Source organism: Mauremys reevesii, linkage group 16, assembly GCF_016161935.1.
Source record: "Mauremys reevesii isolate NIE-2019 linkage group 16, ASM1616193v1, whole genome shotgun sequence".
Lineage (NCBI taxonomy): Eukaryota > Metazoa > Chordata > Testudines > Geoemydidae > Mauremys > Mauremys reevesii.
Genome location: NC_052638.1, coordinates 42,665,579 through 42,680,059, shown reverse-complemented (window position 1 = coordinate 42,680,059; position 14,481 = coordinate 42,665,579). Strand labels below are relative to the sequence as shown.

The 14,481-nt window shown below is 45.3% G+C and overlaps 1 protein-coding gene across 4 annotated transcripts in view; it reads right to left on the bottom strand.

The window, feature by feature from the left end:
* ZFHX3 (zinc finger homeobox 3) overlaps positions 1-14,481 on the bottom strand; it is a 1,205,541-nt gene that overhangs the window by 650,381 nt on the left and 540,679 nt on the right. The window contains exon 1 of one of the 4 annotated variants that reach the window (XM_039503282.1): positions 12,576-12,722. The exons of 1 other annotated variant lie outside the window; for it this stretch is intronic. The gene's annotated coding sequence lies outside the window, so the exon portion shown is untranslated. Of the gene's footprint in view, positions 1-5,896; positions 5,918-11,974; positions 11,996-12,575; positions 12,723-14,481 lie in introns of those variants that run through there. 2 more of the 4 variants (XM_039503284.1, XM_039503285.1) reach the window with 2 other exon arrangements.

Sequence of the window (14,481 nt, the reverse complement as noted above, 5' to 3'; positions counted from 1 at the left end):
AGAGAGAGAGAGAAGCAAAAGGCTTTCTATTATTCGGGACACCGGTGATGCACACTGAAGCAGTCGGAAGATTAAATTAAGTATTATATCTGCTGACCCCATTGCCATGGTTACCGGACAGCGGAAAATATTAATCAAGCCAAGCCTTTTCAGCTGAACATACTAGAAAAAATGCTAAATATATATGTATATACTTGCTGCTTTGCTGTGCTAATGTAGAACACCAGCGACTGAACCACCTGATATTGTCAAGATAAATAAATTAAAAATATTCTCCTCTCTCTGAGAAGGCTTACGTCACTGTGGAGAGCGTAGCATCGGGAATGGAGCCTGCAGTGCGCTTGCTTTCCCTTTAACTGATTTTAAAAAAAATAATGAACTATAAAGTCTGATTTGGTTACAATATTGAGGGTTTATTTAAGGCTCTCTTCTCATGGGAAGTCTAGCCACAAACTAACCAACTGGTAAGGCATCATCCACATTGAATTATGATGCTCAGGATTATTGTAAAAATAAAAAAGTCTCTGTAAACGTAAGGTTGATCAGATTGTACAGGGATTCCATTCTGCCCCTTACTGCAAGACAGAGAACTCAGATCCCCACACTGCCACTCAGGGCTAGAATTGAGCCTACTGCACAAGCTGTGCATTTTGGCAACAACAACATTTGACTGCTCCTCAACACCAAATTTTGCCTCTTCACAGACCACTGCCACCCAGAGGAGATAAAAGATGCTTCCCACAGACTTTACACCTGCTCACTAATCCCAAGAGTAAAAGCTAGAGCTAGTATTCAAAGCTAATATGGCTGCAATCTTAATGATCCTATATATGCTGGCAAATCTTCACTATACCTCTGTGTTGCATGCCTAATCCGCAGTCGGTTGGGTATGTTTAGTTTCCTGTGACTCTGCCATGGACCATGTTTGTCTATCAAATGCAGTGTATAACATGGTGTTAAAAGATGGTATCCAAGGCGGTAGAAAAACTGGTATAATATATTGGATTATCTGAGAAACAGTGTGTGATCCTGTAATTAAAAAGACTGTATTGTAATGCACAAAAAACACTGGCCAGAGTAAGGCTTCCTGTGCAGCCCTAATGTTGGCATTTCCTGACTCTTGAGTCCTTACCCATTCACCTGCACCCCTAACCATCTCTTAAAACAGCTTCCTATATGGCATTTTCTAGGATTTTCTAAAAAGAAAAAATATCAGAGAAGAAAAAAATGAAAAAACACCACCACTAGTAATCTTCTATCACACCTTCTGCCCACAAGCAAAACCAAAGGGGGATGGGGAAACTGAGGAAGAGAGATGTTTGTTTGCTCACAATGAGTGAGATAGGAAGTCAGTAGTAGAGCTAGAAAAGGAATCCAAAAGAATTCCAGTCTGCTGCTCTAACCACTTGACTACGCTTCATGTCATACATCTCCCATACTAAAAGAAGATTATTTTCTGGAGCTGCTGGGGAATTTTTCAGCAAAATGTTTTTCTGCTGGAAAATGCTGATTTATCAAAATTGGAATTTTTCCTGGAAATATATCGATTTAGAAAAAAGGTTTGTTGGGAGAGTGTTCCAGGTCCAAGAAAGACTTTCTGGCCAAAATGAGAGACCCAGAGACCCCAGAATAGCCAGGAGTCCAGTGGTTAGTGCACTCATCTTGGAATCAGAGGTTCACGTCCTTGCTATCCCTGATTCAGAGCAGCTCCTGGGTCTGTTACCTCCCAGGCAGTGCCAGGGTATAGGCTACTCTGTGGTGACACTCTCTCTCCAGCCCAATGTGCCCTCACCACAGCACTATAGCATCAGTCTTCAGCTCTCTGGACCAATGAATAGTTAATGATTTATACCAAGTGGAACAGCTCCAACAGGAGAGATTAAGCAAGTGAAAGACTGCCTCTGTCACCTGATGTACAGGGCATTCACCTGGGACGTGAGAGACCCAAGATCAATTTCCTGTCAACAAGAACTCAAAACTGGGTCTCCCAAATCCCAGTTGAGTGCTCTAACCACTAGGCTATTGGGTATTCCACGGTGGGCCTTTCTCGTCATAAAAAAATTGGAAAGGTTCCAGGTTTGTTCCACATCAAAATGGAAACAAATCTCAAAATCTTTCACAAAATAGAAATTCTGTGTTTTGACAAGCTCTGCTATTTTCCTCATGGTCACCTTGCCTTAGTCTCACCACTTGCAATCCCTCATTGTTTTACATATGGGTTTTATGTGCAGGTGCTGCTCACCTTCATAACTGCCTCTACAAGTAACAAACGTACAGAGGATGTTTTAGCAATAGCAACCCAAGACGTTCTGTTTTCAGGTTCAAAGATATAAAGATGGAAGTGACAAGAAAAGAGGTACTAGAACACACCGATAAGCTAAGGAGCAATAAATTGCAAGGTACGAGTTTTGAAAGAATTTAAGAATGAAGTGACTGATCTGCTAACAAAAATATGCAATCCCTCCTTAAAATTAGCTACCATATGAGAGCATTGGAGGGTAGCACATGCACCTATCTTAAAAAAAAAGCCACTAGAAGTGATTCCAGAAATGACAGACCAGTAGGCTTTGTACCAAGTTTCAAGTAAATTGGCTGAAATTATCAAAATAGAATGATAAACTACCTGGATACATATGGTATGATAGGACAAACCAGCATGATTTCTGTCAAGGAAAATTGTGCCTCTCTAATCTATCAGAACTCTTTGAGTGTGTCAACACAAAGGTGAATAAGAGACGGCATGAGAGAAGAGTACAAAATAATGAGCAGTACTGAAAAGGTAATCTGGGCACTGACATATACTCCCTTATAATAAAAGGCAACACAGTTCAAACAGATAAAAGAAAATACTTCTTTCCTTAACACATCCCATTTGGAACCTGATCAACTCACAACTCTTGTGATGCTGATGTGCCTCCGTAACCCATCACATACTGTTTGTGGAGACGAGAGCAATGCCTAAACCGGAGGAGGTTTGAAACTGGAAAGAGATACAGAATGTTTTATAGTTGGCCCGCAAATCCTGTGAACGTGTATTTAATACAGTGATTCACACAACTACACCTGTAAACACACTGACAAGCACAAACTGATGCTTGTACCCACACTGAACCACAAACAGGCTGATGTGCTCACACACACACACATACGCACGCCCATGAAAACACACACAATCTCTTGTCCTTTACTTTTAGGAAGGAATTTTGGCAAAAATTAGGGATAATAAAATATATCCTATTGGGATTTGCAAAATGCTGCAGATTGAGATAATGCATTTAACTTTTTGTATACATATTTTTGGACAGGAACAAAATCTTATGGCTGAATTAAGATGACCTAAAACACAATGCCAAATTTATGGAAGGCATAAACAAGTAGGCTTATTTCATTTAAAAAATGTTAATAAAGACTGAGATTCCTATTTGTTCTTGATCCACTCTGATTTTAGCAATGGTTCTAGTGATAATTATTGACTGTCTATATTTAGAGAAAAACAGCACATATGGCAATAACAGGGCAATCTGATATTTAGCCCCTCAGCTATGTATTTTCTATAATTTATGAAATCCAGTAATTGTAACAAATTATTCAATCCGTTTGAAACTAGATAGCTATCAATACATAACAACTAGGCATGCCATTTACTCATTACAGCTCTCGAGATGGAAAATATCTCCCCATTACTCCTTAACATAAATGAAGCAAGCAAACAAAAAATGATGTTCACCTTTCAGCCCACATGTGGGTGCTTCCTAAAATGTACTTGCTGACACTCAAGAGGGATGCCAAGTGTCAGCCAAGCGGGCTCACATTATAATCAACGGTCACGTCTACTTTCAATGACATATGCATTTATCTATACACGATGGTACATTTGTGGCAGAATTTTACCTAAATGTCACTCCTACCCGAATACACAGCACCACATGTCCCCACCTGATTCCCCACAGGACAGGACACTTTGTAAGGTCTTCCTGACATTCCCCGGGACTCACGAGCCCTATCCAGGCAGGGACCTTAGTCATTCACACAGTCTCTGCTGCCATATAATGATTTTGAATTTTTTTCTACTATTTCGGTCATTGTCAAGCTCCCTCCATGTAAACCCTGTAAACCAGAGGGGAAAGCTGAGTACAGCATGAGATGGAAGGCCAACAAAAATATCACCCAGAGTTTTCAATCTCAGAACATTCCTGAGGATTTCCCGTGTGTCTAGCCCTCCCCCTCAAACAAAGAAATAAGACCCAAAATAAAACCAAGATGCAAGATGGCTTGGACCACTCACTGTCTGACCAGCAATCCATTCTTGGCTGGGAAAATGATTACTACACAATGGCCAGCGTGGATGGCTTAGGGCAGCTGTGTCATATAAATTGTCAGCAATGACCATAAGCACTCAGAGAAACAATTTAATTCTTCACTCCCGCCATCATGGGCTGATATATTCTTTCAAGGTCATTACCCAAGGCTAGGAGGGTCGCATGATTAACGAGTGACATGTCCAATGAGGGCTGGTGTGCTTGAGCAGGTCTGATATTAATTAGACTGAACCACTGGAAAATAAATGTTGCCAAGAAGGGAGGGGCCACATGTGAAACCTGATCTCTGTCTCCCCGTCCCTCATCAAAACCAACACCCTGCCCTCCCCCATTAGCCTTAAACTTTTGATTTTAGAAATTACAAAACATGGTACATAAAGCATGCTGCATGTCTTCTTTGAAATGACCAGCTCTCTGACTGCAAGTTTCTGTTGGGTCTTTGTCTTAAGCTTTCCTTCCTCCTTACCTGAATGTACTGTTGAATACTGAGTGATAACATGAGAGAGAATTATTCCCAATTAATTACACACCTCAAGAGCAGCAAAACATATTAGCTAAGCCCTATTAAACTAGTTGAGGCTAGAGCATTCAAAGCCTCATGGCAAATACGGGGCCCTTGTTGATCTTTTTCAAAACACAGTGGGTTTGCTGAAGGGTTTCAGTGATGAGCCAACACACTATTTGGTGAATTGAATGGTTCTGAAAAAATCAAAACCACCCTTTTCCCAAACTCCTGAGTAAGGTGTTAGATGGGTATTCCTGACTGCTTCCCATATAACCCAACAGCAAGAGAAAATCCCCAAGGCTTCTGGTTAATTCTCAGCCTCTTTCTGCAGTGCGAGAGGCGAGGTTTCAGTATGATCAACCATCAGAATGGGCCTGTCCTCTCTACAGACTCTGAAATCAGGGCTGCTGCTTCCAACACCACCACAAAACAGTGCTTTTCAACTTGGGGGTCCCCAGATTATGTCTAAGGAGTCTGTGAGTGGCTGTCATTAACATAGAACAGTGGTTTTCAACCTGCGGTCCGCAGACTGTGTCTAAGATCTCCAAAGGGGCCTGCACCTCCATTTGAAAAATTGTAGGGGTCTGCAAATGAAAAAAAGTTGAAAGCCACTGTTCTAAATGACCCTAGCCTGTTGATGACCCCAGGCAAATAAAGTATGTACCATGGACAGGTTAAATAATTACTAACATTGCTGTTCATAAAAATACTAACATCTCTATGTAAGATATGAGTAAATTATAGTGGTTGTGAACATGAAAGAATTGCGTCTCTCCATGTCAGTCGCATCTCTTTTAAGGTGAGCATAAGGCGTGCCTGTGAGCTGGGATTCTACCAAAGCCAAAGGGATTAATGTCTAGCTTCCCATTTGCATTTTGATATTGGGGAGTTCATAACTGTGGGGCGGGGGAGGGGGAGGAGAGGAGAAGCTTTGTGAATTTTGAAGCCACTCAACTGAGCAGAGTAAAAATATCCAGATCCCACCAAGAACGCAATTCAGCAGGTTTCTTTTGTCTGATGTACAGTGTGTAAGAGCAACTTCCAGCTGAGTAAAGCTTAGCAGAGCTCCTACCTGCTCCAGCAGCCCACAAGGGTTCTTCTGTCTCAGTCTTAGCTGAGGTGGTATGCAGGCTGCACACAAAGTGGCCCAGATCTTTGGCTGGAACTGAGAGGGCAACTCAGAAGGGGGTTGAAAAGTGGTTCTAAGTCACATTTGCACTCTCTACCCTGGGGCTGCTGTTAATTATGCCAGCCACCAAAGCCCCAAGGGGTTGATATGCAGCTGCTGATCACTAGGGCTGCAGGAAAGCCTCAACCATATCCTAATGATAGCAGCCACCTGTGAGGGGGGCGCTGTAGGAGCTTCTATGCCAGCTCTACTCCCGAAAGCCCCCCCTTGCCCTGGGGTTCCTCCCCATTGCCAGGTACACCAGTTGTAGGAATGTGTTGCCCCGGCCATGCATCATACCACAGAATCAGCCAGGGATGGGAAGAATTCATTACCTAGCTTAATCTGGCCACCAGATAACAATCTGCACAAGTTTGTGTACATGGGACCATCCAGCTAAGATTCTTTTGTTGAATAAGTTGCAGCTGGTGTTGAGAACAGGTCTAACTCTCCTCCAGCCACCGTAATTAAAAAAAAATTTGGGGGATGGTTGGGGGGGGGGGCGGGTCTCCACTAACCATATTGCTAAGCTGCAAGTTCCGAAGTGTAACAGGTACTGTAATTATGCCAGAACACCAACACCTTGGTTACTTGCGAGAGACAGCACTGAAGGCCTTCAGGCATGCAGAAAGGAAATGCCATTATTCCGATGTGCCCTCACTTCTTGAGGCTGGTCATTATGGATATACTACAAGAAGTAATAATACTATTTTGAACATATGCTATACTCTGCATTCAAAGTTTTCAGACACTTCAAAAAAGTAGATATTCTGTATCCAACTTTACATATGGGAAACAGAAGGGAGGTTAAGAATTTTTTATTATAATTATTATTATTAATAAAGGCCACTCAGCAAATCAGTGATATAAATTACAGGATTAAGAAAACAGGCTTCTCTGACATCCACCTCTGTGATCTAACCACTATACTATTCTACCCCTCTGAGGAGTGTGGCTGGGGAGAACAGACACCCACAGCTTGGAATCCCTCCAATCCCATTTCTCTGGTTACCCTGCACATTTTATAATCCCCTTTATTCTCAGAGAAAACTAGATGAATTTCTGCCATTTTGCTTCCCTTGTGGTATGTCCCGCCTGCTCTTTCCCCATCTGCCATGTCACATGGTTTCATTGCTCCCCAACCATTCACTTGTACTTCTGCATGTTTACAGTGCTTCTGCCTCTGCCTCTCTTGTTTGTGAACAATAACTGGGCTCCTGAGGAACAATAACTGGGCTTACTAGGAGGTCAGACTTTCTAAAGCAGTAATCCACCCTCTGATTAATGTGCCTGTTGCACACAGCACTGCACACATAGGTCTCGATTTGTCTGGAGACATCTCCCGCCCGCCGTGCCATGTTGAACTAATTTGATGGTATTAAACCTAGCAAGAGACAGACACTTAGCACAGACGGAGCTAAGACTATCTATTGTTGTTGCGTGGAGAAAATGTGTTTGCATGTTAGCTCAAAACCAGATTTCCCTACAAAAATCTAGAAGTCAGTAAGTACAGGTTCCCACAGGTTAAACTGTGCTTGATTTAGGTGTCCTAAGAGACTGAGAGTGACTGATGAATGATCCTATTGCCGCCAGGTGCTCCTAACAGATGTGCCCGAAGTTTGCAGTTTTGTATGAAAAAAGTTTACACGAATACTCAGGGTCTGAGTGAACGTAATGGGCCTGATTTTCAGCAGACACCCGTGGCTGGCCTGTGCCAGCCGGCTTAGGCTGTGGGGCTATTTCATTGCTGTGTAGAGTTCTGGGCCCAGGCTGGACCCTGGGCTCTAGCATCCTGCAGGGAGGGAGGGTCCCAGAGCCCAGACTCCAGCCCAAGCCCGGATGTCTACACAGCAATGAAACAGCTCCGCTGCCTGAGCCCCATGAGCCCAAGTCAGCTGGCATGGGTGAGCCCTGGGGTTTTTTTTGCTGTGAAGACATACCCTAAGATACTGAATCCCCACAGCTCCAAACGATGTCACTCAGCAGATCTGAAAATTCAGGTCTGGTATTTTGGAAAGGGATTTAATCATGCCTCCCTCCCACATTGTGCTGATGTCTGCCTGCTGGCCAGCAGCAGTGCTGGAAGCTGAGAGACATCCTCCTGTATAAGCAGCAAAGAATCCTGTGGCACCTGTATCTTATCCTACATTGTCCATGATAAACCAGCACCTTTATCTAAGGTGTGCCCAAGTGTACCCTGAAAGCTAAATTTGACCAATGGCATTCTACTATGCAGGCCTTTCTCATTTTTCTACAGAGGTTGAGCCTACAGATAGTCCAGGTCCCAGCATGCAATTTTCGATCAATCTGAATGGCTCACCTGCAGTTAGGAGCTGTGATCTCTGTGGCCTGCACCTTCATATTCAAGACAGGACTGGATGTCTTTTATGCAAATTAGGTATATCCCTTAGGATCCTCACAAGTTACTCACATGCCCCTCGAATGGGTCCATCAATTTTACCTGCTTGGGCCTCATTTCCAAGTGTGTCACCGGGGTGACAGAGACAGAGGCCTGTCCTCTGAACAATCCTCTCATATACGGTGGGACAGAACAAGCCGTACCAATAATCTGAAATACGATTGGCTGGCCATTCCAGCATTTCTGTTTTGAATCTCAATAAGCCACGAGAAAAAACAACCCAAAAGGAGGACATTGAGAGGATTATGCCTGGGCAGCATCTCACTTTCTTTTGCTGGGGCTCACAGGCATATTATGGGTTAATTTGCACAAGCTAGAATGGGGAGCAGAAAAGCACTAACCCTTTCTTGCCTCAGCCTCAACCCTTTATCCGGTGCCCAATTCTAATGATCTACTGCTGAGGGCTTCGCAATAATTTTTCAAATGACTGTTGAAAAGTTCATGTCCAACAGAGACTCAAGCTCTAGAGCTGGAAGCTGAAATTCAGCCAATTACCCAAATGCAAACTCAAAGTGGACAGTGCTCATTAGACACAAACATCTTATTTCTGCACCAAAGTTTAAGTTTAATCATAAATTGTTTTCTAGCTGCACATTCAGATCAGCTTTCTTCCTCTTCCTGATGGAACAGGCAGCTCAGTGTAACGCCAAAGCAAGACCTGATGTACGAGTGTCCCTAACCGTGTACCCTGGCCAATGCATGCCTTTCCGTGCCCCCTGCTGAGACGTTTATGTGTGGAGACTAACCTGAGCTGCTTCCAGGACAGTGCCTGTCTTCACCACACCCAGGCATCCCAGCTCTCGGGCTGCGATGGGCACCTGCTGCTGTGTGGATGCTGAAGCAGGGATCTCTAGGATACAAACTGAGCTAATAGTCTGTTTGTGTTGAAGGTGATGGGGTCTTGTCTCCTGCCCCCCCACTCCCTGTTGAATGGGCTCAGACTCCCTAACCCCGCTGAGCAGCTCGTCTTGGAGCTTGCTACACCTACCTTACTTGGCCCGTACACCAGGGCTGCTGTCTCCTGGTAGGCACAGGGTGGGGCTGGTTCATGGCCTTCCTGAGGGCAGTTTCCTTATAGGTTTCCAGGAGCCTCCTTTGGGAGCCATAGAGCCGCCATCTGCTCTCTCCCAGAGCCACCCAGAAAAGCAATGCTGGGAAAAGCTGGTTTCTAAGGTTATATTCCACCTTGAGGTGATTGCAGGGCTGGAGAGACAGGGCCCACTCACCCACAGCAGCTCCTTAACCCCTTCATCAACAGTCTGGGTTTCAATACATCCTGGTCTGCCAGAGCGAAACAGCAACACTAGGACAAAATACTAGATGACAGAGTCTGAGTACGTCTACACTGCTGCCTCACCCCCCAAACACACCACCCTGCAGCAGAGCATCTCAGAGCCCAGGTCAACAAGCCTGGGATCCTGGGGTTTGCACTATGCAGCTACAAACAGCAATATAGACACTCCAATTGGGGTGGAGCCCCAGCTCTGAAACCTGTTGAGGGGACTGGGTCTCAGAGCCCGGGCTCCCACTCAAGTGGGAATGTCTACACTGCTATATTTAGCCCTGTTTCATGAGCCCCGGGAGCCTGTGTCAGGTGACCTGGCCTCTGAGACTTGCTACCACGGGTTTCTTTTCTTTTTGGTAGTGTAGACGTACCATCTGTAGCTTCTCAACTCACCAGCACAAATCAACACAACTGTACTCCTTCCCTATGCCAACTGTCTGCACCAGCCCCAGTATGATCACACAGCACACTATTAGCATGTGCAAACAAACTACAGAATTCCAAGCCAGACTGATAAACAAACATAAACTCAGGGAGATACAGAATGAGGCAGTGCGGTCGCAGGGGATCAGCCTGAAGAAAGGGTGACGCTAACCTACCCAGGGGATGAAGGTGAAAGACAAATTACTGTGAGAAAGTTGCATTAAAATTGTGTCAGGCCTGGATAAACAAACACTTGTCCACACACCATGTGCACGGGAGGGAGAAGGCTGTTTGTGGGGGTAAACATGAGCTTTTGTGGACAAAGCTGCATAATTGTAGAGAAATATGTCCCTGTGTTTTTAAGTGACGCTGGGTGTGTTAGAGAGTGCGTCTGTGCATGCTTGAATGTGTGTGGGAGTCGCTTTAAAGAGGGATGTGTTCTCGCTCCCAGTTTCTGCAGTTACTCTTGATAAAACTGATTTTTAGTGCAAGAAAATAAAGTCCCAGAGCATTACCCCCCATCCCTTTTTTTTATAAGGCCTCTGGCCTTACATTGCTGTTTATCACCTAAGGCAAACTCTCTCTCCCTCTCTTCCTTTCCCTCGCTGTTTCTTTAAAGCTCTAAACCACAAGGCAGCATGTGAGCAACGCCGTGGGTCAAGATATCAAAAGCAGGAACTTTTATAGGTTTCCTCGAGAACACGGACAATAAAAGGCGGCGGCAGCACACGCAGCATCACTGACCTTATTTGATGCTGTGCAATAAAGGGAGACTGTTCCTTGCCTGCCTGTGCGTGTGTGTCCAGGCTCGCTGGCATGTGCAGAGAGAGGCACTGTCTAAACAGTCCAACTCTTGGGCTGGGGCTTTCAAAGCTATTTCAGCAATTAACACACAAATAACTGTGATGACTAAATGCAAGGAAGGTAGAACAGCAAGAACTTCCTGGGGGCACAAAGAGAGAAACTACAGGCATCAGACACACACATGAAAGCACATGGTCTATCACACTGCGGCACGCAACGACAAAGACACATTCCCCTATGGATGCCAGGACACACACCCACACCAGGCACCTTCCATCGGCTGGTGGAAAACGTGCGCACCCACCCTACACGTTCCATATAGGAGCGGTAATAGATGTGTACATATCCCATAAAGCAGTAGGGGCGCAGGTGCACATACTCCAGCGAGCACCCAGGCCACACACACATACAGCAGCCAGGACCCACTGCACACACTAACGGCAGGTAGGAGACACATGTTGTTATTATTGATTATTTGTATTACCATTGAGCCTCGAAGCCCAGTCGGGGCCCACTGTGCTAGGTACTGCACAAACACAGAACAAACAGATGGTTCCTGCCACGAGGAGCTCACAATCAACATATTAGACAAGAGACAGAAGGGGGATCTGGATACAAACAAATGGGGGATATCCAAGTCATTAGAACTAGATGAAATTTACCGACCAAAACTTTTTCTGTAAAAATTGCAGATTTGGCAACACTGAAACATTTCACAAATTCATGTTGGTTTCACCAAATAGTTCATTTAGTGAAAAAACTCCCCAAAGTTAAAAAAAAAATGAAAACATTTTGTTCTTACATTTTCAAAACCAAACATTCCGATTTTTCAGTTCAGACCAGCATTTCATTTTGAACAGTTCTTTCCTTTTATTTTAAAAAAAAATAAACGTTTTAAAATGCTCAAAATCAAACCAAACTTTTTAGTTTTGGATTGAACAAAACATTTTGTTCGACACCAAATTCCCCACCTCTCCCTGTATCTGACTGATACACTAGCTCCGATCCCTTTGTTAGTTTCACATTATTACTTGAAGCTTGCAACACTGACCCTACAGCAGTCTGGTCTCTGAACTCTGTCCCATTTCTGTCCCCTCCTAGGAGAGCCCTCCTCATGGTCAGGGATAAACCTCACTGCTTTCGGAAAACTGCTTGGCAAAACGGGGCTAAACCCACTGACTCTAGCAGCCACCTGGGGACTAATGTGGGGGATTCCACAGATCCAACAGACTCCTGGGGGCTGCTGGAGGGAATGGGGAGTTACGTCTCTTTGTTTCTTGGGGGCATTTGGGTAAATCCCACTGGCTCTAGCACAGTGGTTCTCAAACTTCATTGTACCGTGACCCCCTTCTGACAACAAAAATTACTACACGACCCGAGGAGGGGAAACCGGAGACTGAGCCCGCCTGAGCCCTGCTGCCCCGGGCAGGGGGACCAAAGCTGAAGTCCAATGGCTTCTGCCCTGGGCAGGGGGCATGTAACCTTAGCCCTATGTGGTGGGGCTTGGGCTTCAGGCTTGCTGGGGCCCAGGGCCAACACCAGCCTTGGTGACCCCATTGCAATGGGGTCACGACTCATAGTTTGAGAACCCCTGCTCTAGCAGAATGGGGGCGGGAAGCGGGCTCTCCCAGTCATTCGGCCAAGGCACTCACCTTCTCCTACCCTGAGACCTAGGTGTCTGCTATATTTCCTGGGCCATCCCCTCTCCTCCCCTAGCAGGCCACATTTCCCATGTCAGTTGAGGATGTTTTCTCCTCTGCCGTACTTCCTGAAGCAGGGCTGAGGTACGAGCACGTCTTGCTCCCCGTCCCCACTTTTGCTGATCTACTGCCATGGAAACCGTGTTTTTTCTCATTAGAACATAAGAACGGCCAGATCGGGTCAGACCAAAGATCCATCCATCCCAGTGTCCTGTCTGCCAATGGTGGCCAGTGCCAGGTGCCCCAGAGGGAATGAACAGAACAGGGAATCATCAAGTGATCCACCCCCTGTCACCCATTCCCAGCTTCTGGCAATAACAGGCTAGGGACACCACCCCTGCCCATCCTAGCTAATAGCCATTGATGGACCTGTCCTCCGTAAATTTATCTAGTTCTTTTTTTAACTCTCTCACACTGTAACTCTTTTGAAAGCTCTTTCAACCACTGTTCTGATCAACCTGGATCCAGACATGAGAGTTACTAGAAAGGATGAGGGAACTGTATTCCTTTAGTAACCTACCCATTCTGCATACGCTTGGTGCCACATACCGCAGCCATACATAGCCCATGCATACTGTAGCACACACTGCATACATGCAGCAAACAGGCATACCTCACACTCACACATACACTGCAGCAGCATTACACACACACAAGAGCCATGGGTTTGGAGACATTTTTCCAACTGCTAGGGTGTTGAAGACCCATGGATGAGTTCTGTAAGAACCGGTGGTAGTCACCGTTTGAATGACACCTTTCCAGACAGTACCACCATCATTAGAAACAACACCCCCTGAGCTGATGGGGCAGCGAAGACCAGACTGGATTAGCAAAGCTGCTCCCCAGGAAGGAAGAACCTTCTTTCCATGGATGTCGCATGGAGGGACACCAGGGTATTGTCAGGCAGTCAGCGCCTGTGGGGCTCTGAATCCAAGCCTCGCTGTACTATGCCCTGCATGTACACATCTAGGAGTATTTGCATTACGGCTGTATGAGCGTGTGTGGAGAGAGAGGAGATGTGGTGATGCCCACTCAGATACAGTATAAAAACACACAGACCAATTACTCAAGTGCATGTAAATACAGACAGACCCCTATTTATTTGGCAGACCATATAAAGGCTAAGAAATGAAAAATGCACTCACACGCCCTCTGACACCCTGGCCAAGTATATGCACGAGAGCTCTCAGTGGTAGGGACTGAAGACTGGTTTCTGGCTCCCTCTTTCTCCCTTCTGTTAAGAAGATACTTTGAGCGCAGGGATTGCTCAGTCTGGCTGTGTGATTCACATACGTGAGTTGTAATATGCCTGCTCATATTTCTCCCCCCCCCCATCTCTCTTGTTCTCATGTTCAGTGGTTATTTTAGCTTAACGTGGTGACATCACAGCTCTCCGAGTGAGATAAAGCCCTTGCAGTGAATGCAGAATACAGCTTCACTGATCACTTTCAAATAATGGCATTCGGTGAGGGCTAGTATTTACTGTAACCTAAGATGCTGTGCTGTGGGGCAGGCTGCGTGTGGATTTCTCTGCTCTGGGTTTAGAGCGTTGCGCTGCAATATGTGGATGACAGCTCGATGTGTGACTGTTTGTGTAAGCTGAGGGTGGGGATGGAGGGGGGGGACTTTTATTAAGGATGTTCCTTTTTATGCAGCACACTGGAATAGGTAGGCAACTGCCCACTGTAACCCCTTGACTGGGTGGGGTTTATAGACCAAATGAGATGGCTCTCCACAGAGCAGAGGTGTCTGAGCACTGGGTGACATCTCATTTTTCAGCATCACAGAACAGCCAGGAGAGCATTTGCATTAAAATAAAAATACGGCATGATTTTTTTCAAGTTACTTAAATACCCAT